This window comes from Crocuta crocuta, unplaced genomic scaffold, assembly GCF_008692635.1.
Source record: "Crocuta crocuta isolate KB4526 unplaced genomic scaffold, BGI_CrCroc_1.0 scaffold186, whole genome shotgun sequence".
In the NCBI taxonomy this organism is placed as follows: Eukaryota; Metazoa; Chordata; class Mammalia; order Carnivora; family Hyaenidae; genus Crocuta; species Crocuta crocuta.
The window spans coordinates 9,737,648-9,765,269 of NW_027551569.1; the positions used below are offsets into that span (position 1 = coordinate 9,737,648).

The 27,622-nt window shown below is 40.3% G+C and overlaps 1 protein-coding gene across 5 annotated transcripts in view; it reads right to left on the minus strand.

Annotated features, from left to right (window-relative positions):
• Positions 1–27,622, minus strand: part of SIPA1L1 (signal induced proliferation associated 1 like 1) — a 354,681-nt gene that overhangs the window by 183,618 nt on the left and 143,441 nt on the right. For 4 of the 5 annotated variants that reach the window (XM_077750694.1, XM_077750699.1, XM_077750698.1 and 1 more), the window contains exon 5: positions 6,860–6,921. The gene's annotated coding sequence lies outside the window, so the exon portion shown is untranslated. Of the gene's footprint in view, positions 1–6,859; positions 6,922–24,043; positions 24,068–27,622 lie in introns of those variants that run through there. The other variant, XM_077750697.1, reaches the window with a different exon arrangement.

Consider the following 27,622-nt stretch of genomic DNA (forward strand, 5'->3'; position numbering starts at 1 on the left):
GAGACTGTGACGTTCAGTTACCATTTGAGAATTACCACACACAGCCTTTGGTTGTTTGACGTTTCTCTCCTACCTATCAGGGGAGCAGAATATATTTCTTTTAAAAGAATATTATTCTTCTGCTCTTTTGATATAGCGACTTATTTCAAATACTCCTTCACTTAAAAAAGAAAAACAAGAAACTCCCACCTACAGAGAAAATCATGCCCTGCTCATGAAAATCTCTCCCTAAAAATCAATAGTAACAAAAGGTAACCAGTTAGGGCCATTCCAGCTTCTCTTTAAAGAGGCTGTCTCCGTATCCTATGATGAAATGGTGACAGCCTGTAGAAATAAATACTTGCAGCAGTTTAGATGATACTCAGTTTGACACATACCATATATAGGTATGTATTATTTTTATTAAAGGTTTTTTTTTTTTTTTTAAATTTACATCCCAGTTAGTTAGCATGTAGTGCAATAATGATTTCAGGAGTAGATGCCAGTGGATTCATGCCCTACATATAACATTCAGTGCTCATCCCAAGAGGTGTCCTCCTTAATGCCCCTTGCCCATTTAGCCCATCCCATCACCCACAACCCTTCCAGCGATCCTCAGTTTGTCCTCTATATTTAAGAGTCTTCAAGTTATTTTTTAAATTGTGCTGGGAGACAGAATTAAATGATATTTTCTTGGGGCACCTGGCTGGCTCAGTCAGAAGAGCATGTGACTCTTGATCTCAGGATCCTGAGTTCAAGCCCCACCGTGCTGTAGAGATGTCATAGACAAAGAAAGAAAGAGAGAGAGGGAGAGAAAGGAAGGAAGGAAGGAAGGGAAGAGAGAGAAAGAAAGAAAGAAAGAAAGAAAGAAAAAGAAAGAAAGAAAGAAAGAAAGAAAGAAAGAAAGAAAGAAAGAAAGGAAGGAAGAAAGAAAGAAAGAAAGAAAGATTGATTTTCTTGATGCTTTGGACAAATACAACTGAATAGATGTTATTCCAAAAGATCACTGAAAAACAATTAAAGAATCAAATTACAGCAGCAATTAATGCTGGGCCTTGGCCTCCATCTTTACAAGCAATAAGCTCTATTCACTTGCAGAGTGTGGCTACCCACTGGCGCCTCCCTCTTTACCTGAGGCCCTCAGAAGCACAGTGGGCACATTATCAAATTTTAGGGATGGGGTCAAATAGCCAGACAGAAATAGACAACTACCTCTCCAAACGGGTTAGCAGGGCTCTCCAGATTAGAGAAGGGGCCCACTAACCCCACAGAACAGACTAATTCTTTTTAATTGGTTTGAGAAGGAAAAAAAGAGAGAGAGAGAGATGGGAAGTTTTCATCAGGGATTAGCATTCACTTAGAAAACTGAGATTTCATTTGCACCAAGTTAGAAGGCTTTGCTCCTGAGGGGGATAGGAAAGAATCAAACATAAAGCTCCTTTAGGTAGTTTTACACCCCATTAAGAACTTTGGAATTCCTGACTGAGGTCTTACAAATCACTGCACCCATTAAACAAGAGGTATTGACTGCCACGGAAGAAATAATTTACATAAAGTAATCTAGAAGCCATCAAGTGATGTTAAATTTCCACCAGAGATATACTTTTCATGCCCCTCTCTTTCGGTGTTGGCTAATGACCCCATTATTTACACAATATGCAAACTAAAAGCAATGAGGTTGGCTGATTTGTATTTGGTAGTGAGGCATGGTCCCTTGGCTCTTAATTGCAAAAAGAGATGAAGTGAAAGGTTAATTGGGTCATAAACAAGTCCCTGTGACAAACAGGATCACAGTTCTTAGAAGGGGCATTCTTCATAAACATAACCTAAATAGCTAATACAAAGGTCTCTGCAATTCATATTAGGGAAAAAAGCTAAACTAACCAGGTAATACAGAATTTTGTCAAGGGGATTCATGAAATAATTTACCAGTTTCTTGGAAACTCACTCTAAAATCTATCAGCTTAATTCAGCATCAAGTGCTAGCAATAATTTTATAATTTGACCACCTGATTTACAACAACCCCAAAATGAATGTGGCAATGTGTAACAAAGAGCAATGCCCTCGACGAACAAAAAAACAACCTGACTCACACGCTTGTACACACTGGCCACAGACATAAGACAGTAGTTAGACCGGTAAAATACAAATTACATGGGGAGCTATGGTTTTCTTCTACTTCTTGTCAAAAGATGCATTCCTATGAGATGCCCATTCACATATATTCCAAAATGAAAATGAAGATGTATCCATGTATCAAAGTCAACTCACATTACGAGTCGAACATCTGGTCTTTTGCTATGGATTAGAAAAATTCGCTTGTCTTTTTTTCTCTGGAGCAGACACGTTAAGACAGAAAGTGCTGGGCAGGACCCCTAATGCACAGTCAGAGAAACCCCTGCCCCCAACAACAACAAAAACTAATTAAAAGGCTTACATCCTATATAAAGAAAGGCTTCATCTTACCTTTAACCTAAATGACTCATAAATGTCCTCTTTAAAATGAATATGATTGTTTTAAAGTTTCTGCTATAAAATACACTAAAACAAAATACACTTATTATTTAGTGAAGATAAAAAAAAAAAATGGCTTTCACCCACTTCATTGCCAGATGCTTAATGGGTCTCAACAAGTCTGCTGACCCTTCATTTTGAGAAAGGGAAGAAAAGGATAACAAAATTCCATCCTAAATATGTGAGATATTGATGAGTGGGACAAGTTAGAAGGAAGCAAAATAAACACAACATAAACTTCTAGGATTTTCTCCTGACCCCAGTTGTGCTGTGGAGGTGAAGCTGAGGCTCCAGACAGCAAGACCATACCCCTGGGTTCCCCTTCCTGCCAGACTGGCAATAGTTCACCACCTTCTTCACAAAGGTAAGGACTTAGAGCTTGGAGGAATATTCTAAAACAAACAAAATCGAACCTGTTTTACCAATGTCAAATATTCAACTGCTCTCTACTCTATCTAGGAAAGCAATCTGCTTCCACAAATGTATACGTGTCCTCTAGAGCACTTGCAAATTCAAAGAACAAGTCTCCCTTTCTCATTCCCTCAATCAGAATAAAGACTAGAAAACATTTAGTAGCATTCCAGATAATTTGTGCCAATTTAGATGATTCATGTATTGCTTTCCCAGACTAAATGGTCTATGGCCAGTGCTTTCAAGTCAACAAGGGTGCGGAGAGCAAGACCTAATTACATGTCTGAGTCACTGTCTAGTAGTTCTCTCAGCCCCGTGGACCATCCCCCGCAAAGGCACCATTTCACGTGGAGGTATAAAATCAAGCCAAGTCTACAAATCCCTTTATATAAAAATAAATAAGTAAGAAGATGTCATTACACACACTTACATATACACACACACAAAACCAAAAACATCAATTCACAGTACTGATTTCTCAAAGAAAAATTTCAACAGGCTTCTTCCCTTAAAAAGCAACTACCACACTAAGTTTTTAAAATAAGAAAATGCACATAAAACATACTATAGGGGGCATCTGGGTGGCTCAGTGGATTAAGCGGCAGACTCCTAGTTTGGACTCAGGTCATGATCTCGGTCCCTGGGTTGAGCCCCGCACTGGGTTTTGTGTCAACAAGTACACAGCCTGTTTGGGATTCTCTGTCTCCCTCTCTCTCTGCCCCTCTCCTGTTCACTCTCTCTTTCTCTCAAGAATAAATAAATAAATATTAGAGGGGCACCTGGGTGGCTCAGTCCGTTAAGCATCTGGTTTCGGATCAGGTCATGTTCTCGTGGTTCGTGGGTTGGAGCCCCGCGTCAGGCACTGTGCTGACAGCTAGCTCAGAGCCTGGAGCCTGTTTCAGATTTTGTATCTCCCTCTCTCTGACCCTCCCCTGCTCATGCTATCTCTCTCTCTCTCTCCCTCTCTCTCTCTCTCTCTCTCAGAAATAAATTTAAAAAAAAATTTTTTTTAAACATTAGAAAAAACATACTAGAAGATTATAATTTAAGTATTTTGCATTTCTTGTATTTATATTTGGCCTAACGTACAATATGGTACACTATCTTCAATTCTGGTCATCTTCCAGTAGAAGACTGGCTCCTTTTTACAAGGGCCTCACTGACTGGGTGCTTCCTCCAATGGCTAGAATCTTCTCACATTGGCAACATTTTAATTTAAGATCCTGGGCCCACATTGGAGGGAAAAAAAGCTATAGATAGTTATGTTTAAATAAAATTAAAAGAAGGACCCATTCTTTTGACAACAGAAAAATGCACGCACACAGCACAAAAACCCCCAATTTGATTTCAACAAAAGATGTTACTGCTTTCCTTCCTGTAACATGCATACAATATATATGAATTAAGGAGAAAATATCTTTTGAGCTTACTTTTTTGTTTTCACACGTTAAACATTTAAACAAAAATAACATTCTGCGATCTGAGGAGGAAGAGAAATTCTCTTCTGACTGTCATAAATCTTTCTCTGACACTTAATCAGTAATTATGCCCTCAAATTGAAAGGCCTAACGACCTCTGAATGGAAATGACTATTCAGTTCTGTGGAGGCCACGTTCCAGACAAGAACAAGGGGTAATATGAATCCTCCAAGAGCAAAAGAAAGAGTTATTCGACTGCAGAAGTTACATGGCCAAAGATACATTTCAGACAAGAATGGCATAAAATGACCTCCAAGACTCTGGCTGGGCCACCAAAAGAAATAACAGAGACAGCACAAGTGACTGCAGTACTATGTTCCCAAGTCCATACCATGCTTCCCAACCTGTTCACAGGCCTGGGCTGCCTCTACCAAGACTGTAGGCACCAGTATAATAAACAAACTGACAGTGTAGGAAGCACGGAGTCCATGTGGTAGGTGTGATGGCAGAAAGATGCACATTTACCTAAGTTTGCCAAAAGCACTCCAATCACAGGATCAATAGAGCTATTTAAATAAAAAAGCAACCAATCCACCCTGAAAAGCCCGGTGAGGACACAGCTGGTTGTGCACATGCCAAAGGGGCACAGGAGTGCAGAAGCAGGTAAAGAAAAGGAACTCCCTAGCAAACCAAACCTCGAATTACAGAAACTAAGATAAAAAGCTGTCCACATGTTGATAAAACTCAACAATTTAAAGTCTAGCATATTTATTTTTTTTTAACATTCATTGTGTGTGTGTGTGTGTGTGAGAGAGAGAGAGAGAGAGAGAGAGAGCACGCACGCACACAAGTGTGCCAGGAAAGTGCAGAGAGAAAGGGAGAGAGAGAATCCCAAGCAGGTTCTGAAGCATCAGCACAGAGCTCCACACAGGCCTCGAACTCACAAACCATGAGATCGCAACCTGAGCCGAAATCAAGAGTCAAATGCTTTACCAACTGAGCTACCTAGGCGCCCCTCAAGTCTAACACATTTATTATAGCTCACTGGGACATCCAGTAATAATAGATCTTTTGACAACTGTCTCAGAACAAACTTGTAGCCTCTTGCCATGATCCTGAATTTACTCTCAACTCCTTTGTGATTTTAAAGAACAAATACATACAATATCTACATTTACCTGAAGTGAAAAAGCATACAGAAAGTAGTATTACACAAATGTGATGAACCCATAGACAAAAACGGATGAGAAAAATAAAGAATAAAATGAGGACAGTGGTTCCTCGGAGGGAGGGAAAGGCACTGCTATTAGTGGGCACTGCCCTGGAGGTTTAACGGCTCCAGAGAATCGGCAAACATTCCATTTCTCTAGTGTGTTGTAGGAAAGTACATATGGGTATTTGTTGTATTATTCCTCATGCTATTGTTTTTACATCTGAAATATTCATATCCCTTTTTGAAGAACAAAAGCAAACAAGGAGTCGGAAATTTGGGCACAGACTGTTGTAAGACACAAAGAGCAGGTCCGTGCCACCAGACACGCACCTATACAGGGAGCTGGTCCCAGGCAGGCGGAGCGAGACCCTTCTCAGAGGTCACAGCCCAAGTGGGTCAATTACAAGGCAAAACCTCCCAGAGGGAAAAGAGGGAGTGGGAAAGTGCCAGAGTTTATTTATTCTCCTGTCTTTGAATACTCACTCTATCTTTTAACTGTTGAGAGCGAAGAGGGTGCCGCCAAAGATGCCAGTCAACACCAGCGCGCCCTGCCAGCTTAATTTCATGGTATTATTTTGCCTTGCTTTGCAATAACTCCCACATTCCCCAGAGAGAAACTAATGGATTACTAAAAATAAAATGGAGATTAAGTGAATCACTTAGGATGTTTTGGCTCCCAGTGTAAACTGGCTTAAACAAAAAGGAAGTGCATTGGCTCAAAGGCTTGGACTTCTGGAGGCCTCAGGGCTTGCCTGTCTGTCCTCCACCCTGTGTGGCTTCTTGCTCAGGCTGCAGCCACAGCAGATCTCCTGCCAGCACACAGCAGCATCCAGGGGAGGAGAAAGCGAGGCAGGCTCCTCCTGTAGCCTATTTTAAATGAGACTTCTTCCAGAATGTCCTGGCAAACCCGCCCTAGGGTCTCTTAGCCGCCAGGACAGGATAACTGGACCTGTCCTGAACCCAGCATTCCATCCAGCCAACACTGGCTGATGAGACGCTCAGGGACAAAGCACGGATGGGATCGCCTCTAATGAGGCCCACCCTGGAGCTCCTACATGGGAGATGGATGGCATGCAGGATACGGACCCTTGTCCGCTCTGCTGACACTGGGAAGAGCCCGAACAACGCTGTTCATGTGAAGATGAAATTAATCACTGTCATTATGAATTTCTACGTAAAGCTATAGACTCAAAAAGCAGATGACCAAATGAATTGATCCCTTTGAGAAAAGTAGATTTTAAAAATCCACTGCTCCAACTTAAAGACACAAAGTCAACTCATTTTAAAGCAGGGAGGTCAGAGGAAGTATTGTATAGCACTTACTATATTCTTGTGCCATGGCTGCAGAAATTTAAACAACAGCATTCACGTTAATGATGAGTAACCTGAAAAGAAAAGAAAAATATAAAACAGTTAAAAAAGTTTGATCATTTTTCTGAAAGAGGCAAACCAGCCTTTGAAAGTACACAACTGCGTTTAAATTAGAAGTCGGAGAAAGCATCTGTAGTATTAGAGTATTTCTAAATAGTTTCAAGTTCAAATCATCTGCATCTATTGTCAAACAAACTAAATATATTTTCATCGACTAATACTGCCCTGGACTTCTATCTGTAAAACTGAAACAGAAACAGAATCATTAAAAGGACCTCAAGAATCATGTGGTCTACTCCTTAGAAAACACCATCCAAATCCCTGCAAATTAAAGTTAGATAAATCAGTGTCGATTAATTTCTAAATTTCTAAACTCAAAGATATGAGGGAAGAGTTCTCAGAAGAAAACATACAAAGTGGATGCAAATATTTGATACTGCATGTTTATTAAAAAGTTGAATATTCAACATACCATGGACCACTAAAGAAACACACCCATGGACTAGGGACTCTAAAACCCTGAAACGGCTGTGAATATTTGAAAGTGAGAGATGAGAACATTTTCTCTATTCAGACCTCAGGACAAATAACAATAGAGCAAAGCACACTCTCAATTAAGAACTTAAAAACATGAAAATCGGCCTCTGCTGCGATGTTTCCTGGGGGTGCTGTGTCCTGACAGGGCTGAGGATGGCTAGTGCCCACTATCTATAAACATCATGTCGGATCTCACCCTCAGTGTATGTAAGGTTCGGCCATGTTGTCAGCATTCGTTTGTAGGGAGGAATTTTTTTCTCTACCCTCTCATGTTCAGTTTCTAGAGGCCTGCTAATCAAACTAACAAGGACAAATGAACAGGAGAAAAGGCTTATGTTTCTTCATTGATGTTAGTATTTTTACACGCATGGGGATGTCACAGAAAAAAAGTTAAAACCCAAGGAAGCAGTCTGATCCAGAGGCTTAAATACCATTTTAACAATGGGCAATACATTGAGAAGTGACTAAATAGGGAAAGGGGGGTTGGGATCCTAAGAATGATAAACTGGAAAGATGACCAGGAAGAGTACAGTAGGTGGGACTGTCGAGCAAGATTATGCAGACTGAAGTTCCTCCAGTGGTAAGAAGGGTTCTCCTCTTCCAGGCACAGAAGTGGGACGCACCTTTACAAGTGGGATGAAGGGACAATAGAGTACTCTTCCTGCATCTGCTATTGCTCAATTTCCTTCACCCAAAATAATCCTTATACCAAAGTAGTATATTTTGGCGGTGGCATATTCTGATCACCTTCAGGTTCATAGAAATAAAAACACCATTAAAAGAAAAGGTACAAGGGAATGCCAACTGGTGCAGCCACTCTGTGAAACAGTATGAAGGCTCCTCAGAAAACTGAAATTAGAACTATTCTATGACACAGCGATTGCACTACTAGGCATTTATCCAAAGGATATAGGAATTCTGTTTCGAAGAGACACATGCACCCCAATGTTTAGAGCAGCACTATTAACAACAGCCCAAGTAGGTATGGGAAGAGCCCAAATGTCCATTAATGAATGAACGGATAAGAAGATATGGTGTATATATATACAACGGATATTACTGAGCAATCAAAAAGAACGAAATCTCGCCACGTGCAACAACAGGATGGAACTGGAGTCTATTACGCTAAGTGAAATTAGTCAGAGAAAGACAAGTATCATAGGACTTCACTCATGTGGAATTTAGGATACAAAACAGATGAACATAAGGGAAAGGAAGCAAAAAGTATATAAAAACAGAGAGAGGGACAAAGAGCTTAGAGCCTGCCTCAGATCCTGTGTCTCCTCTTCTCTCTGCCCCTCCCCCACTCATGCTCTGTCTCTCTGTCCCTCAAAAGTAAATAAACATTGGAAAAAAATCTTTTTAAATACAGAGAACAAACTGAAGGTTGCTGGAGGGGCTGTGGGTGGGGGGACAGGCTAAATGTGCAAGGGGCACTGAGGAGGACACTTGTTGGGATGAGCAATGGGTATTATACGTAGGTGATGAATCACTGGATTCTACTCCTGAAATCATTATTGCACTATATACTAAGTAACATGGATGTAAATTTAAAAAATAACAAAAGAAAACCAAAAATAAATAAATATTTAAAATTTAAATAAAAGAACAGAGCACACTGAAAAGAAAAAAAAAAAGAAACACAAAGTGAAAAGAAAAAAAAGAGACACGGAGGACAGGATTTCTGGGTGGTTCTAGAATAGCGGTAGAGAGAAGGAAGACAGGGAGACGGAAAGAAAGAAGTGGATTCACCTTAAGATGACCCTCCAATGATCCACATCCTTGTATAATCTCCCTCCCCAAGTGTAGGTGGGATCTGTAACTTGCTTCTAACAACAGAATATGACAAAGGTGATGGGATGTCACTCTCATGATTATGCTATAAAACACTGTCTCAGAAGACTGGACAGTGAGGGACCCTTCTCTTGGCCTTGAGGAAGCAAAAAGCCAAGTTGGGAATTGCCTCTGGAGAGGGCCAGAAGGTAGGGAACAACAGGTAGCCTCTAGGACCCAAGGGTGGCCTCAGGGTGATAGCCACTAAGAAGCTAGGCCCTCAGACAAACAGCCACAAGGAAATGACATCTGCCAACAACTCAAATGAGCTTGGTAATAGATTCTTCCCTGGCCAAGCTTTCAGATGAGAACACAGCTCAGCTTACACTTTGCAGCCGCATCAGGCTCCAAGTAGAGGATCCAACTAAGCCATACCTGGCTTCGGACCCATGGAAAGTGGTAATAATAAATGGGTGTATAAAAAAAAAAAGAAGAAGAAGAAGGAAGGTGCAAGTCTCAGGGGCACCTTGGTGGCACAACTGGTTAAGCACGGGACTTCAGCTCAGGTCATGTTCTCAGGGTTCGTGAGTCCAAGCCCCACTTCGGGCTCTGCACTCTCCCACTCTCTCTGCTCCTGGCTCACTTGTGCTCTTTTTGTCTAAAAAAAATAATTAAGCAAAAGAATGAATGGATGAATGAATGAAGGTACAAGTCTCAGAAGGGAAGAAGATATTTGCAATTCATGTATCTACTAAAGGACTCATTCAGCATATATAAAGAACTCCGATAAAACAATAAAAAGATAGGCCACCTAAAGGAAATACCCAAATGGTCAATAAGTATATGAAAAGGTAGGTGCATAACCTAATTCATTACCATTTACCATATATATTAAAGCCACAATAAGATAAAATCACATACTGATCAAGATGGCTAAAACTGAAAACCTGATAACACCAAGTCTTAGGACATAGAGCAATTCAGCTCTCATATTCTGCTGATGGGGGTGTGAGCCAGAAAACTGCTGAGCAGTGTCTAACAAAGCAGAAGATAAACATACAATGTGGCCCACCAATTCCACTCGCCTCGCCCCAAAGACACACACAGTAATAGTCAAAGAAGTATTAACTGTTAACAACCAAAACTCAGTAACAAACTGTGGCACATACACACAACAAAATATTATACCACAGAGGTGGGTTAGATTTTTCTCCAAAGGCCAGATAGTAAATATTTTTGGCTTTTGAGATCAATAGTCTCAGTGCTCTGCTGCAACTAGTCAACTTTGTATTTGTAGTAAGTACATTTATATAGATAGACAATATGTAAATGATGGGTGTGGCTGACTTCCAATAAAACTTTACTTAGCAAAACAAGCAGCCAGCCCACAGGCGGTACTTTGCCTGGTATACGATAATAAATATATATGAACCATCACCAGTACAACAACACAGATGAATCACACACACACAAAGTTGAGAAAGAAGCCAGCCATATGAGAATATACAGTGATTGATTACATTTTATGAAGTTCAAATATAGGTAAACCTATGTAAGTAAGGATAATAGTTACCTCTGAGGTGGGAAGAGGAGTAAGAAGATATCAGAAGGGGGTGTGATGAGGGACCATAAGGCAAGCTGAGGGCAAAGCACAAGCTAGCATACCACCCTCCTCCCCAGGTGGGGTATGTGTGACATTCCTCAGGCACTCCTGGCTGCCCAAGAACAAAGGAAAGGACAGAAAACAAATGGTTAAACTGATAAAGTCTCTGTCTGCTTAGTGTAAAAAAAAAGGGCAATCTTATCAATAACCTAAAGTCTAGGAACCCCCTACTGTCTCAATGTTAATACTTTGCTAGAGAGAAAAACAATCTTAGCTTGACAATACCTAAGCCTCCAGTATCCAGGTGAGTCTTTGTTAACATTTGAAAATTCCCTTAAGAAACTTCCTCTTGGGGCCCCTGGGTGGCTCAGTCGGTTAAGCGTCCTACTTCCGCTCAGGTCATGAGCTCATGGGTTCCTGGGTTTGAGCCCCCTGTCAGGCTCTGTGCTAACAGCTAGCTTGAGGCTGGAGCCAGCTTCAGATTCTGTGTCTCCCTCTCTCTCTGACCCTCCTCTGCTCATGCTGTCTCTCTCCCAGAAATTAAAAAACAAACAAACAAACAAACTTCGTCTTGACTTTACCTCCCCCAACTCCATGGTATATAACCAGTCACTCTTCACAACCCCAGTGTGGCTCTTTGTGCCCACGGGTCCTGTCCCTGTGCTTTCATAAAATCACCTTTTTTGGCATCAAAGATGTCTCAAGAATTCTTTCTTGGCCATCAGCTCTGAACCCATCATCACCCCAAAACCTCATCTGGGTGCAACAGGGAATTTTGGTGGGCTAGTAATACTAGGATTCCTTGATTTGAGTGGTAGTTTCATGATCATACTCAATTTGGGAAAATTCATCAAAGTGCTCACTTAAGATTTACTTTTCTTAATGTGTGTTACACAAAAGTAAAATATTTTGGGGCATCTGGATGGTTCAGTCTGACTTCAGCTCAGGTCATGATCTCACAGTTTGTGGGTTCAAGCCCTGCATCATGCTATGTGCCGACTGCTCGGAGCCTGGAGCCTGCTTCAGATTCTGTGTCTCCCTCTCTCTCTTTGCCCCTTGCCCACTCATGCTCTCTCCTTGTCTCTCTCTCAAAAGTAGACATTAAATAAAAGATTAAAAAAAAAAAAAAAAAGTAAAACATTTCCTTAAAAAAAAAAAGAGAGAGAGAGAGAAAGAGAGAATACAGGCCAGTAGTGTAAATGGATGATTTTTCAAAGCCCAGATTCTCTCGACATCAACCACTCAGATCAGCAGAAAGCCTTGAGCCCTCACAAAGCACAATCCTAGAGCCCTTCTTTAGCTAGTGTGACATCTGCCCAGCAACCAAACCTTTGTTCTGAGTTCCAGGTGCGCTGTGGAGAAAGAGCCGTGAGGCGGAACACACAGGAGTGGCAGGAAGGGAATGCACTGCAGAGGGGAGAGGAAAGTAACACATGGTGGATGAAGAAACTGGTAGAACTAAGCCCCACCTTTTAATATCATCTGCTAAATAATCTATACACAGAATAAAAGTCATGTGAACAGCTTAGAAACACAATTTAAGAGGTGTCCTTTGGACAACAGTAATGACATTTTAAAAGCTAACTAGAGCTCTTAAAACACTGTTGAATAGATTTGTTTCCTGTACAATTTCTTCCAGTTTTTGAGGCTGAAGAAGCAAACCTGACAGATAAAATAGTCTTCACTTTCTAGGTCTGCATACCTCAGACAGTTTCTATACCTTGACTTCATCTTACCCATCTATACCATGCCTAAAACTTAATTCGATACGTAACATTCCAGGGATCAGAGGAAGCCATTAACTCACCAGGGTTGTGCCCAAAAATATTGGGAAAGGCAGAGAACACAAAATTGTCAGAGACAAGATCATGGGCACATTATAAAGATTCACATTCTCTCTGTATGGGCTTATATTATGAGTGAAATAAAGAGCCAAAGAGTAAAGAAAATAAAATGAAAAAATAAAAAGTAAAACCCATTCACTGTACTGCATTTACTGCATACCTGATACATGTGAGAAACTGCACTAGATGCTGGGAACGCAAAGATACTGTTCCCATCTTTAAGGAGCTCAGAAACCTCTTTATAAGCCTATATATGCATCGATAATTTAAATTAAAAGCTGTGACAGTTACAATATTCACAAGTGCCATGGAGCTAAGGATTAACAGGAAGAAGTGTCACGGAGGAGGAGTGGGGAGAAAGGGTGAGGAAAGGAAGTCTTCCCATAGCCGGTAAGAAGTGAAATGGGTTTTGAACAATTAAAGATGGTCAAACTAGGAAGAGGGAGCACAGCATCATTCTAGGAAGAGGGCGAGAATGCACAAAGGCACCGAGGAGTAACGAGAAATCTGTGGCGGCCAGAACATCTGGAATACAAGGAATTGAGGAGTGACAGGTCTCCAAATACACATTTTTGTCTAGTTTTGACATTTGTAACCATGGTAACGTTTCACAAAATCAAGAAAGTAAATAATTAAAAATCAACCCGAATGTGGGGGTAACTGAAAATGAAATACGATCAGTGACACATGGACTGCATTACAAACGCACAATGTAACCGCTCACAGAAATGCAGGGGAAAAGAACTTCACCTCCCGTCTTTAGAGACCACTATCTTGACTATGTACTCTGAGGCTAGAGACAAAACCAAGAAAGAAAGAAGAAAGGCCAGAATGAACTCTATGATGTTGGACTCAAATCAGAGATAAGATAGGTTTTCATACATGTTTCTATAGATAATAGATACAGATAGATATACATAGGTGTTGAACTTAAATCAGAGATAGCATGCTTTTCATTATATATATTATTTTAGGAGATGATAGATGGATACAAGCATACCTTGGAGAAGCTGTGCATTCAGTTCCAGACCACCACAAGAAAGCGAACATTCTAATAAAACAAGTCAAATAATTTTTTTGGTTTCCCCGCACATATAAAAGTTATGTTTATACTACACTGTAGTCTATTAAGTGTGCAATCACATTATTATGTATAAAAAATGTACATACATTAATTAAAAATACTTTACTGAAAAATGTTAACCACAATTTGAGCTTTCAGCAAGTTGTAATGTTTTTGCTATTGGAGGGTTTTGTCTCAGCGTTGATGGTTGTTGACTGAGCAGGGTGGTAACTGCTGAAGGTTAGGGTGGCTGTGACAATTTCTCAAAATAAGACAACAATGAAGTTTTTTGTGCACCGGCAGACTCTTCCTTTCATGAATGATTTCTCTGTAGCATGTGTGCAGTTTAATAGCATTTTAACAACAGCAGAACTTCTTTCAAAACTGGAGTTATTCAGGGGTTCCTGCGGGGACTCTTGTCAGTTGAGCATCCAACTTCAGCTCGCTGCTGTCAGCGCAGAGCCCACTTCGGATCCTCTATCCCCCTCTCTCCGCCCCTTCCATGTTTGTGCACATTCTCTGAAAAATAAACAGACTTAAAAAAAAAAAAAATTGGAGTCATTCTCTCAGACCCTGCTGCTGCTTTATCAACTAAGTTTATGTGATATTCTAAATCCTTTGTTGTCATTTCAACAACCTTCACAGCATCTTCGCCACGACTAGATTACATCTCACGAAACCACTTTCTTTGCTCATCCATAAGAAGCAACTCCTCATCTGTTCAAGTTTTATCCTGAGATCGAAGCAATTCAGTCCCATCTTCAGGCTCCACTTCTAATACTAGTTCTCTTGCTATTTCCACCACATCTGCAGTGACTTCTTCCACTGAAGTCTGGAACCCCTCAGAGTCATCCACAAGGGCTGGAATCCACATCCAACATCCTACTAATGTTGATATTCTGATAATGACCTCTTCCCATGAATCACAAATGTTCTTAATGCTATCTACAATGGTAAATCCTTTCCAGGAGGTTTTCAATTTACTTTGCACAGATCCATCAAAGGAATCACTTCTATCGCAACTATAGCCTTATGAAATGTATTTCTTAAATAATAAGGCTTCAAAGTCACAATTACTCCTTGACCCCTGGACTGCAGAATGGGTGTTGTGTTAGCAGACCTGAAACCAACATTAATCTGATTGTATACCTCCATCAGAGCTCTTGGGTGACCAGGTTTGCACTGTCAGTGAGCAGTACTATTTTGAAAGGAAACTTTTTCTCTAAGCAGGTTTCAATAATGGACTTACAATACTCTGTAAACCATGCCGCAAACAAATGTGCTATCATCTAGGCTTTGTTGTTCCATTCAAAGAACATGGGCAGAGTAAATTTGGTAGCATTCTGAAGGGCCCTAGGATTTTTAGAATGGTCAATGAGCACTGGCTTCCACTAAAGTCATCAGCTGTCTTAGCCTTTAACAAGAGTCATCCCGGCCTTTGAAGCTTTGAAGCCAGGCACTGACTTTTCTTCTCTCACTATGAAAGCCTCAGATAGCATCTTCTTCCAACAGAAGACTGTTTAGTGTACACTGAAAATCCATCGTTAAGTGTAGTCATCTTCCGTAATTATCTTAACCAGATCTTCTAGAGAACTTGCTGTGGCTTCTACATCAGTATTTGCTGCTTCACCTTGCGCTTTTAATGCTAAGATGGTTGCTTTTCTCAAATGTTATGAACCAATTTCTGCAAGCTTCAATCTTTTTTCTTCTTCTCTTCAACTCTTAGCCTTCACAGAATTGAAGAGAGTCAGGGCCTTGCTCTGGATTAGGCTTTGATGCTGTGGCTGAACTTTCTGTGAATAGAACTTTCTCCATATCAGCAATAAGGCTGTTTCACTTTCTTATCATTTGTGTGTTCACTGGAGCAGCACTTTTCATTTCCTTTAAGAACTTTTCCTTTGCATTCACAACTTGGCTTTTTGGCACAGGATGCCTAGCTTTCAGCCTATCTTGGCTTTCCACAGGTCTTCCTAAGTTTAATTATTTCTAGATTTTGATTTAAAGTGAGAGACACGTGACTCTTTCTTTCACTCAAACACTTAGAAGCCATTGTATGTTATTAATTAGCCTACTTTAAAACTGTTGTGTGTCTGGGAAGGAAGGCCAGAGGAGACGGAAGGAGATGGGTGTGGCCTGGTCAGTGGAGCAGTCAGAACAAACACAACATTTACCAATTAAGTTTACCACCTTGTGGGAAGGATTCATGAGGCCCAAAACAATTTCAACAGTTACAGTTACAAAGATAACTGGTCACAGATCACCATAACAAATATAATAATGGAACATTTGAAATATTGTGGAAGTTACCAAAATGACACAGAGACATGAAGTGAACCAATGCTGTTGGAAAATGGAGCCAAAGACTTGCTCGACACAGAATTGGCACAAACTTTCAACTTATTTAAAAAAAAAAAAAAAAAAAAGAACCACACACACTGTCTTGCAAAGTGTAATAAAGTGAAACACAATGAAAAGAAGTATGCTTGCAGTGTTGTTTTGTTCTAATACATTACTACCATGATTTATTTTGTAGCCCAACCTGTCCCAGATCTGGCCAGAGTAAATCCCGTCCAAGATGGCTTCTAAGTCATTTTCACATCATTCTCTGCGCTTTCTCTGAGCTTTCTGAAAATAAATGCTTCAGTCTCATTTTGTACTTTCTTACCCTGGAAAGAAACAAGGAGTCCTGGTTCCTTTTATTACAAAGGAATTTGGTATTTAGAAATCAAAATCTAAGTGCTAGAGGTGTTCATTGCCATTGGGTACTATGCTGAGGCACTTTGAGTGATAGCGCTAGTGAATATCCACGGACTTATACACACTCACACATTTATATCTACATCTGTAGCACTTTTCAAGGAACAAGACAAGGTGATTACAAAGTTTACAAGGAAAGTCAAAGGCTCAAGAAGAATCAAGATACTTCATAAGAAGAATATAATAGTGAGGCACCTGCCCTACCAACTATCAATTCCAACACAACAGGAATTGTAGATTAGCAGAGAAAGGTTGAATTATTTAATAATGGTACTTGCACATGTGTTTATTCACATTGGTGGAAAATTAATCTCTACTGAATCTCTATTCCACTAACTACAGAAAAATCAATTCTAATTTAACTAAAGACTTGCATATAAAAGGCAGGATTATAAAACTTTTAGTAGACAGTAGAAGATTATTTTATGGCTCCAGAATAGGTTAGCAACATAAAAAAGAAAAGCCATAAAAATAAATTCATTCTACATTAAAATAAAAAACTTCTGTTCATTAAAAGTCACCATAAAAAAAAAAGGCTAGACCAAAAATTAGAAGATGTATAACCAACAAAATAATAAAGTATCTAGAATCTTTAATGAATCTCTAAGAAAGGCAATCTAAGAGAAAAATGGATGAAAGTTATAAAAGAAAATATAAAAGCTTCTTAAACACATAAAATAATACTTAATTCCTCTAGTAATTAGGGAAACACAAATAAAAAGCACTCACCAGCCTGACAAAATTTAGCAAGTCAGACAACGTCAAGTGTGCGGCACAGGTGTGGGGCAGTGCAAACATTCAGGATCCCCGATGGGAATCATACAATGATACAATCACTTTGGAAAACAGTCAAGCATGGTCATACCATACAGGCCAATAATTCTACTCCCAAGTTTATGGTCACCAGGAGAACTGCCACCCAGAGATGAATACAATTGTTCATAACCACAGAAAAGTGCAAACAACCCAAATTCCAACAGGAAAATAAAATGTCATTTTGTTTGCAGCAAAATCAGTGAACTCTGATGCTAAATGCATGAATGTGGAAAAATTCAAGGGGGAAAGCTTCCCTATATATTTTTACAACAAGGAATTACATACAAAATGTTAACGAATTAGATTACAAGCTCACTAAAGGCTGGGTCAGTACTACTTAATAGTCATTAAAAGCCTCCTACAGTTTTATGCTCACTATTGTGGATATTTCCAAGACATAGACCATTAAGTCCTCCAAGAGATCATAATATAATTCTCTATAGCTTTGAACACAATATTGAGCCCATGGCAAACATTAGATTAAACAAAACAAAAAACTGTAGATCTTGTTTATTACTTAACGAAGAGGATACTTAATTTCCCAAAGTGCAATTAAAACACTTGAGGCGTGCCTGGGTGGCTCAGTCAGTTAAGCGTCCAACTTCAGCTCAGGTCATGATCTCACAGTTTGCGGGTTCAAGCCCCATGTTGGGATCTGTGCTGACAGCTCAGAGCCTGAAGCCTGCTTCGGATTCTGTGTCTCCCTCTCTCTCTCTGCCCCTCCCCTACTCTGTCTGTCTCTCTATCAAAAATAAATAAACATTTAAAAAAAAAACCAAACAACTAGGCATCATCCACACTAGTTTTTCAAAAGACAAAACATAGTTAAAGAAAGAAAAAAAAAAAAAACGTTATTCTGCAAGTCAACTACCAAGAGAGACGAGATCACTTCTCTCAGGCTCATAGCAATTAGACTACTGATTCATTTAAATATATATATTATGACAATAGAACTTTCTACCTCAAAATAAACAACTTTTCAAATCAATATTATAAGATTAAAACCAAAACAAAACATTTGTATGAACACAATTGCTCAGAGTTGTAGCATTAAACCTCTAATAGTGAGCAACACTGTGTCACCCACCGTTTGCTAGGCAAACCTGGCTGGGAGGTTCAAGTGTGTTGTGCCCCTAAGTAACCTCCCTCAAACAAAAGTTTCTTTACACCATAGGGTTAACAAACGTTAATGTGTAAAATTTAATTAACATGTAAAACATTAATGTGTAAAAATTACATATTTAAATTTGGCACCAAAGATACATTTTTCTTGATTTTAACTGTTTTAGGGGTGCCTGGGTGCTCAGTCGGTTAAGTGTCCGACTTTGGCTCTGGTCATGATCTCACGGTTTGTGAGTTTGAGCCCCGCTCTGTGCTGACAGTCTGGAGCCTGCAGCCTACTTTAGATTCTTTCTCTTTCTCTCTTTCTCTCAAAAATAAATATTTTTTTAAAAATTAAATGTTTTAAATAGTGTTCAGAACATAGAGTATTATGGCTCATATTTTACATGGGTAGGAATATGTACTAAAGTCTTTAATAAAACAGATTGTAAGTTACATAGGGACATCAAGTGACAGTTCTACCTGATTCACCTTTAACTCATTTTGTTTGCTTTCTAACAGCATTCTTTTAAAAGCAATTCCACAGCCCATAGAAGAGATTTCTATTTTAAGCAGAGGTAACGATCTTTACTTATGTAAGAAGCAATTATACCAGTTAACAGAAAAAATGAACTGCAACGGCATACACTAGAAGTGTGCTGGGGAAGCCTTAGTTTTCATTCTCAAGGGTATGCACTACGTGTTATCAGTCTACCCATCACTAAATTTATTAAGCCATAATTTTGCTACATGAATTCTCCATTCTTTCCTTTAGAGAACACTGAATAATCAGAAGGCAATGTTTGCTTTCCTCTCTACAGTAACAACTGTGCATTTGGCCTGAATTCTAAATAACAAGGTTCTTTTGAAATTCAGCCAATATACAGATCTTTTCACTAAAAATAAGCGTGAAAGAAACAGGCTCAAGTCATAAATGTCATATTTATAACTACTCAAAATGGGAGAGAACAGCCTTCCCAGATAATTTGGATAAACATGCACAGACCTCACCATCACCATACATGCTCTACCATCACTAAAAACAGAACTGTTAAGAACTTGAAGCATAAATATTCATTTGGATGTTTGATGACATCAGCATTTGTGGCCTAAAATCTACTAACATAATATTTAAGCAATCACACAGTGTCTTTCTACACTGGTTAAGCCCACATTAGGTGTGATAGTTTTATATGGTAACTTGGCTAGACTACAGTACTCAGTTATTTAATCAAATACTAATTTAGGTGTTGTTGTGAAGGTATTTTGTAGGTGTGATTAACAGCTACAAAAATCAGTTGACTTTAAGTGAAAGAGATTACCCCTGATAATGTGGGAAGGCCTCAGCAAATCAGCTGAAGGCTTTAATCCCCCAAACTGAAGTTTCCTAAGGAGGAAGGAATTCCTCAGAACAGTCAGCATTAACTTCTCCCTAAGTTTCCAGCCTGAAGACCTGCCTTACAAACTTCAGACACGTAGCCCCTGCAAAAGCACGAGCCACTTCTCTACAGTACACCTAAGTGTCCATCTCTGGGTGAATGGATAAATAAACTGCAATCTGTATATGCAATGGAATATTAATCAGTCATACAGAAAGAGTAAATCCTACCATGTGCCACAACATGGACGGACCTTGAAGGCATTATGCTAACTAAATAAGTCAGGCAGAGAAAGACAAAGACAAACACTGTATGATCTCACTTTTATGTGAAATCTAAAACAACACAAAACAAAATCCAAACTCATAGAAAAAGAGATCAGATCTGTGGTTATCAGAAGCAGAGGGGAGGGGGAGGGAGGAAGGTGGTCAAAAGGTTCAACCTTCCAATTAGAAGACCTGTTAAGTCTTCCATGTCCAGCGCGATGACCATGGCTAATACTGCTGTATGATATGTAGGGAGATTGTTTTAAGAGTAAATCCTAAGAATTCTCATCACAAGGAAAAGATTCTTTTCTTTTCTTTTTACTGTTATCTATATGAGAATATGGGCATTAGCTAACCTGTTGTCAGAATCATTTCACAACCATCGTGCTGTGGGCCTTAAACTTATACAGTGATGTATATCAATTATTTCTCAATAAAACTGGGGATAAATATATATTTCACACACACACACACACACACACACGTATGTGTATATTCCTATTATCCTGTTTCTCTAGAGTCTTAACTGATAACACTAGGCAAAATGAGAATCCCACTATGAGTTTTAATGGTTTTGGTCACACAAAGAAAGAAAGACCTTAATTTAGCTCAGTTTACCTGGGAAAACAAAGGCATCACCAGTCTACCAAAGACCACCCCTAGTGACTGACATACTCCCCACCTAACTTAAAATAAAAGTAGACTGTGAGCAGGGCGCCAGAGCACAGTCTGTCTGACAGAATGTTGTGCAAAGAACAAGGGAATAGGACTTCTAACTTGGGGGTTGGGGAAGGGAAGGGGGAAGAGGGCTGGGAAGGAAGTGGGCAAAACAAAACAAGGCAATGGGCGGCAGAGCTGTCAAGGTGAGCACTTGATCAGCAGACGTTTTAAATTCTGCTAACAGTACTTCAGGGCTTACTAGGTTCCAGGTGTTTGACCTCGACTATCCCATCTAACCACTCACCACAACATTAAGTGGCAGATACTACTATTATCCACAATTCTCAGGAGGGCCAGGGAAGCTACAGATACAATTCTATAAGGTGGCATGGGCACTAAGTGCTACTGGATCCCAGTATTGAACACAGGCTCTAAGTCGAGCTACTGAGCTGTATGTCTCCGTAACAGTATTTCCCAGGCAGAACAACAGGCCAGAAACATTCCGGGCCAAAGAACCTTTAGCAGTTTAGCATTTGGCAATGCCATAGAGAGTTATCAAAAGTAAACGGCAAGCTACATTTGAGATCTGTACACAGACAGGGGACTGAGGGGAAACAGCACAAGTAGAAATAGAAAAGCAAAACTATATAAAAAGAAAAGATTTCTGGTTCAAAACTGCTAGTAACTCATAAATTTACCTTCTGACCTTCCTCCTATATCAAATTTTATTTTAAAAAAATGTAAAAATACAAATAAATTCATAGAAATACAGGAAATCCCAGGACAGATGACACTGGCAGATCAGAGTAGTGACAAGTCCTGAGAAATAGAAAGCACACTGAAACAGACTGAAAAAAAAAATTCAACAGAGCTGAAAGACCCCTTCAAAGTAAGAGGATCGAGGCTCAACCCCTTCAAAGCTGGTTGAGCAACTGACTCTTGATTTCAGCTCAGGTCATGATCTCATGGTTGTGAGATGGGAGCCCCCACATTGAGGAGCCTGCTTAAGATTCTCTTTCTCCCTCTCCCCCTCTGCTCCTCCCCTGCTCATACTCAATCTCTCTCTAAAAAAGGAGGAGGAGGACAGGGAGGAGAAGGAAGAAGAAGAAGGAGAAGGGAGGAAGGAGAAGAGAGGAAGGAGGAGGAGGAGGGGATTAACCTTCAAATACACTTTCCTAGCAGACTCTAGGAAAACCCAAGTAAGTGTCAGCAGAAATACATGTTGGATGGTGAGGCATGTAATTAAAGAACATGATTACCGGGGCGCCTGGGTGGCTTAGTCGGTTAAGTGTCCGACTTTCGCTTAGGTCATGATCTCGCGGTTTGTGGGTTCGAGCCCCGCGTCGGGCTCTGTGCTGACTGCCAGCTCAGAGCCTGGAGCCTGTTTCAGTCTGTGACTCCCTCTCTCTCTGACCCTCCCCTGCTCACGCTGTCTCTCTCTCTCTCTTAGAAATAAATAAAACATTAAAAAAAGAAAGAAAGAAAGAAAAAGAACAGGATTACCTGCATGGGTCCCTTCTCTAGAAGAATGTACTGGGTGGCATTAGCCCCAGATTAAAGCCAGGAGGAATACCGCAGGGATACTTTGGACAAGAGAAGCTGGACAATGTTCCAAATAACTTATAATGGAGTTTACCTGCACTCCGAAGACCAGTTAACTCATACATCGTATGGGAAACTCACCCATAAATCCTGTAAACCAGAGCCCACGGCGGTACCAGGTAAACAGAACCTGTAGACAATGTTGAATTCAACCTTTTGGTTCTACTATTTACTACAAATCAATCGATGATAAACAATCAAAGTGGTTTAACACAGGACACTCCAAAACATACTGATTTGGTATACTGACTTTTTTGAGCTACAGACACTTCTTAAAAACAAGTGCAAGAGGGGTGCCTGGGTGGCTCAGTCGGTTAAGCATCCGACTTCGGCTCAGGTCGTGATCTCACGGTTCATGGGTTCGAGCCCTGCATCGGGCTCTGTGCTGCCAGCTCAGAGCCTGGAGCCTGTTTCGGATTCTGTGTCTCCCTCTCTCTCTGACCCTCCCCTGCTCATGCTGTCTCTATCTCTCTCTCAAAAACAAATAAAATACTTAAAAAAAAAAAACAAAACAAGTGCAAGAAAGGTATGCTGACCTCCCCCTTTTCTTTCTGAAAACAGGAGATAAAACTCCCATATGAAAACTCCCATTTCTGCTCTTGGAGGAAAAGAACATTCTGAACACCAGAAACAGGGAGTCAAAGCTAAGAAGAATCCATATAAAAAATTGTTTTAAAATAAAGCCTATTACCTTACTTTAGCCTCCCCATACATTTTAGTTTCTTTTCCAAAATCACTGCTAATATATAAACACGTAGGTCCCAATGGTTCTTTGGGTCTTCTTTTTTCTGCTAAGGCTCCCATGTACATGTTAAAAAATATTTATGCTTTTACAATCCATCTTAGGTCAACTTAATTCTCAGGCCCAGCCAGAGACCCTAAGAGGGGAGAAGAAAAGTTTAACTCTCCAATATAATCACTATCCACTCCAGAACATTCAGCAACATGGAAAAGAAGGATGGAATTCAAGAATGCCAGTGAAAAAGGACTTACAATGAAAAACCAAGAACATGTTTCTATAAAGATAGTAAATTTCCTCAAGAAATTCAAGGAAATAGGAGATCCATACACAGAAAAAGAGATTCTACACCCTGGATCCATCCCAAATGGACATCCCGGTTCTGTCCATTATCCTCTCCCTTTGGCTTCTTCCCTTCTGCCTATTAACAAGTCCAAATCTACCTTCATTCATAAAAAGCTTTTCCCTTCACCCAGATCCCTCTCCAAAATAAAGAAGCAATGAGGTAAGAAGGTGTCAATGATAATTTGGAAGTGCCTCACTTAAATAACTGGGTAGATGGTTCTCCGGTTAGATGAACAGACACAGAAAGGAAGAATGGGAGATAGGGGAGAGCTTGATAATAACACAACACATAAAACACCTTTACAAAAAGAGCTTATAAACTAGGAGCCTATATACTGAACTTGGTCCATGGACATGTATTTTTGGCCGACGCAGTGTTTTAAAAAATTCAGCCCATCCTTTAAATTTCAGATAGTTTAACAAGCTCATTTACACTTTCCTTTAAAAACTAGAAGATCTGGTAACCTTAGGCCCACATTCCCACATGGCACCTACCAAATGGCCACAGCCAAGCAGCCTGCATGGGGCCTGTGATCTCCCCTCCCCACTGTCCCCAACTCTGTCTTCCTGACACTCAGCCTATGGCAAGGGCCATTTATCACTCCACTTACTCTACTGTTTTTCTTAGTGTAGAAAAATATTTTTTCTTACCCTGGGGCCTGCTTTTACTCATTGACATTGTTGGCCAGGCACTTAAGCTTGCAAATCTGCTGAAAGAAGCACAGAGACAAGAAAGGGGTTGAAAATATCGGTCTCTGGCTGTTCACTGGAGACAGGGCTTGAGGTGTGGTTTAAAGTGGGTTTGAAATAGAGGAAATGGAAGAGGGCTGAGCTCACGAAAAAGAATGTATAAGAGAAGACAGCAACTATGGATGAAATTCTAGGAAATGCCCACAATTCAAAACAGTGAAAGTAAGGTAACAGTAAGTGAAAGGTGAGTTCAAGAAGTAAGACATTCAGGAAGGCTTTAAGTACAGGATAGTGCAGAGGTAGCAACAAAAACACACTCAGCCGTGACACTAGCACTGCAGAGAGAGATCAGAGTCCCTGTAAGTTAATTTAATTAATAGCAAAACCAAGTAACAACAACATCAATCAAAATCAACTTAAACGACCCGAGAAACTAGGCTACTTATTAACTGGTTAAGGTGAAAACAGAAAGATGGGTCTCTGAATTATTGTCAATGTAAGTACTAGAACCAAGTTCTCAAAAGCCATTTTTCAGTGACCAGTTACCATAGCATATCTAAACCATGAACTTTAATCTTACCTGTTAAAAACATTTCAAAATAAAAAGCAAAGGCAGAAAAAAAAAATACGTGGCACAACTCAACAACAAAATTTTCCTCAAATTGTTACATGTAAGAGAATAACTTGTACTACTACTCCAGTGAAACTAGTCAGTTAACACAGGAAAAAGTTACTAGGTTTTCCTGCAAATTTCTATGTAACGGGGAGAGAAGAAGTCCACTTAACATTAGAAGATTTGTAAGAATTTAAAGCACCACACTGGCAAAAGCCACCAGACTAGCAGGAATGTCCCTGCACATATCGTTTAAAAAGGTGACAATTTGGAAATTCTAAAGGCTAGGATAGGTATCTCTGTCACATCTTTCGGAAGATTGATAAATGGGATATAGAACATGAATACAAATTTTTAAAAATACAAACTCAAAAGTAGAGACATGTGGAAACACTCACCCTCATTAACAATAAAGAAATATGCATCAAAGCAAAAATGAAGCAGTCAACATTTTAGAACTATCTAATTACCTAAGTAATATTCTGTACACTTATAACTATTAAATAAGCGAAGGGGAGCAGAATATGTGACACCAAAATATGCCCCTTTGCCATGGGGATTATTTTGAGCTGAACCCATCAAAGCCTACAGACTCAGGGAGAGTTGGTTTCTCTCCCCTTCCCCCTTAACTGCCTAAAAGAGTTTCAACAGAGGTCCTGTACTAGGAAGGGAGCCAAGAGCAAAGATAACATTTTCTATCAGGAAGACTTCTCTGTGTGGCCTGGCAAACATCTGTTTACCAAACATCTGCTCTTCTCATCTTCCTGGAATATGTCTTCCTTCCCTTGGGGACTCTAGACCCCTGTTCCCTTCTCCTTAAGCCCTGAAGAATGGAGAATAAGCCCCAACCAATTCCCTGGCTGCCAGGGAGCCTCTCATATATTCAGGGCTCTAAAATTACATTTGTTTTTCTCCTGTTCGTCTGTCTTATGCCAGTTTAATTATTAAACTAGCCAAAGAATCTAGAAGGAAAGAAGGGAACATTTTCCTCCCCTGCCGCTGTGGCGCCCTAAGTGGGGCTCTCAGCGGGGTGTTACACACTCGGGGCTGCCGAAGCTGAGAAATCCTGGGACCAGGACAGGAGCTGGCAGGAGGAGACAATGTTTACCACACACACTAGTCCCCTGGGTCTCTGCCCTCAGGGTCAGGTGGAAGTGAGTGCGGTAGGAGTCTTTTTCTAAACTCAGATTGGCAGGAGAAAATATTAGCTCTGTGTGAATTAGGTCCTTGGGTATAGCAACTCCGGTAATGGTTTTTTAGGGGCACTCTTATTTTCTATTGATCCCCTTCCTTTCAGAGATGATCACTGGTTTCTTTTGTCTCTGTCTTTTGTATCGTTTGTCATAAGAAGAAAAACCATAGCAGGATGCAGGCACAGGTCCCGTAAGCCTTTTGTTCAAGGCAGCCTTGCAGACCAGTGAGTTCATAGTTCTCACCAGACCAGGGTCTGTTTAGACAAACTTTGCTCTGAGTGCCCTATGTAGAAACCAGATGAGGTTTTCCTTCATCTTGCTCTATGCCTTGAGAGCTTGGCTTTGTGACCAGTGAGAATGTTCTCTCTGGTCTCCACCACCCAGAAGGTGTAGGTACCAATGTACATCTGGGGGCCAGTCAAACACACTGGGATTCCAAGACACAAAATCACAAGGAGCATCCTCTTTGTCCGGCCATGCCAGCTCTCAGGAGTTTGCCATAAGGGGTCCTAGTCCATAAAGGGCCTTTGTCTTTTCAACGTTCACTGTCTCATTAGTGCTAGAAAAGTCCCATTCTGGTAGTGCCTGCCCTGTGTCAGAGTCCCACGTCTCACTTCTTCCACTACCATTCTTACTGCCTGTGAAAAAGAAGGTCCTCCCTTTCCTAGGGTTATTCTGGGAAAGAACACTCTGGATTTGATAAGGGCTGCATCTTTTTTTTTTTTAAGTTCATTCATCTAGTTTGAAAGAGAGGGAGAGAACATGTTTGCCTGGTGCAAATGCATGTGCATGTATGAGAGGGGCAGAGAGAGAGAATCCCAAGTAGGCTTCACACTGCCATGCTGGCATAGAGTATGCTGCAGGGCTTGATCTCACGAATCATGAGAGCATGGCCTGAGCTGAAATCAAGAGTCGGACCCATAAATGATTGAGCCACCCAGGCACCCTAAGGGCTGCATCTTTTGCACCCTCTTTCGGGACACCTCTTATTTCCATGGTTAAGCCATAAAAAGGCATATTAGTTTGTGTCACTACAGAGGCGAATAGAAGACCCTACTCATCAATGGCCAGATGATGGATCCTTTGAACTGGCTATATTTGAAAGAAAAAACATTTAGAGCACTCTCATCCTAAACAATTGTCTTATGGGTACCTATGGAAAGATACACTTAATAAGAGAGCACAAAGGAACATAATGGTTAACTTTAGAGTCTTCCTTAATTAAGATGAAAGAAGAAAAATTAGACTTAGTACAAAAATTAACATTCACATCATCCAACATAAATCCTTTCTCAAAATCCAGACCCATCTCCTCAGCAAATTCCCTTAGTTCCAAACCCGTCCACCCTCCTCAGAAAAATCCCTTGAATACCCAGTTGCTGGTTTTAGCTTTTCTTTCCCCTACAAGATGTACAAAGAGCAAACCAACCTAATCTCTAGCCCAGAGTATACAGGTTACTCAGAGGAATGATGGAAACCAGGAAGTGAATTTAGCAGAAGCATCCAGACTATAGTGAAGCTTGCTTTGCTGGGCTCCATAATTAGGTTCTGCCAGCTTCGGCCCTTCCCAGGTAATGTCCTTTGGGGATCTATCCTAGACTCCCCCAACCCAAGGAATTCATGTCCCACACATAGCAACATCTTTTGAGTCATAAAGCCCATCTACCTCTACTTTAAGATCCTATCAAAGTTAAAGAGAAATTAAAAAGGTGAATGGCCACTCACGGCTCCACT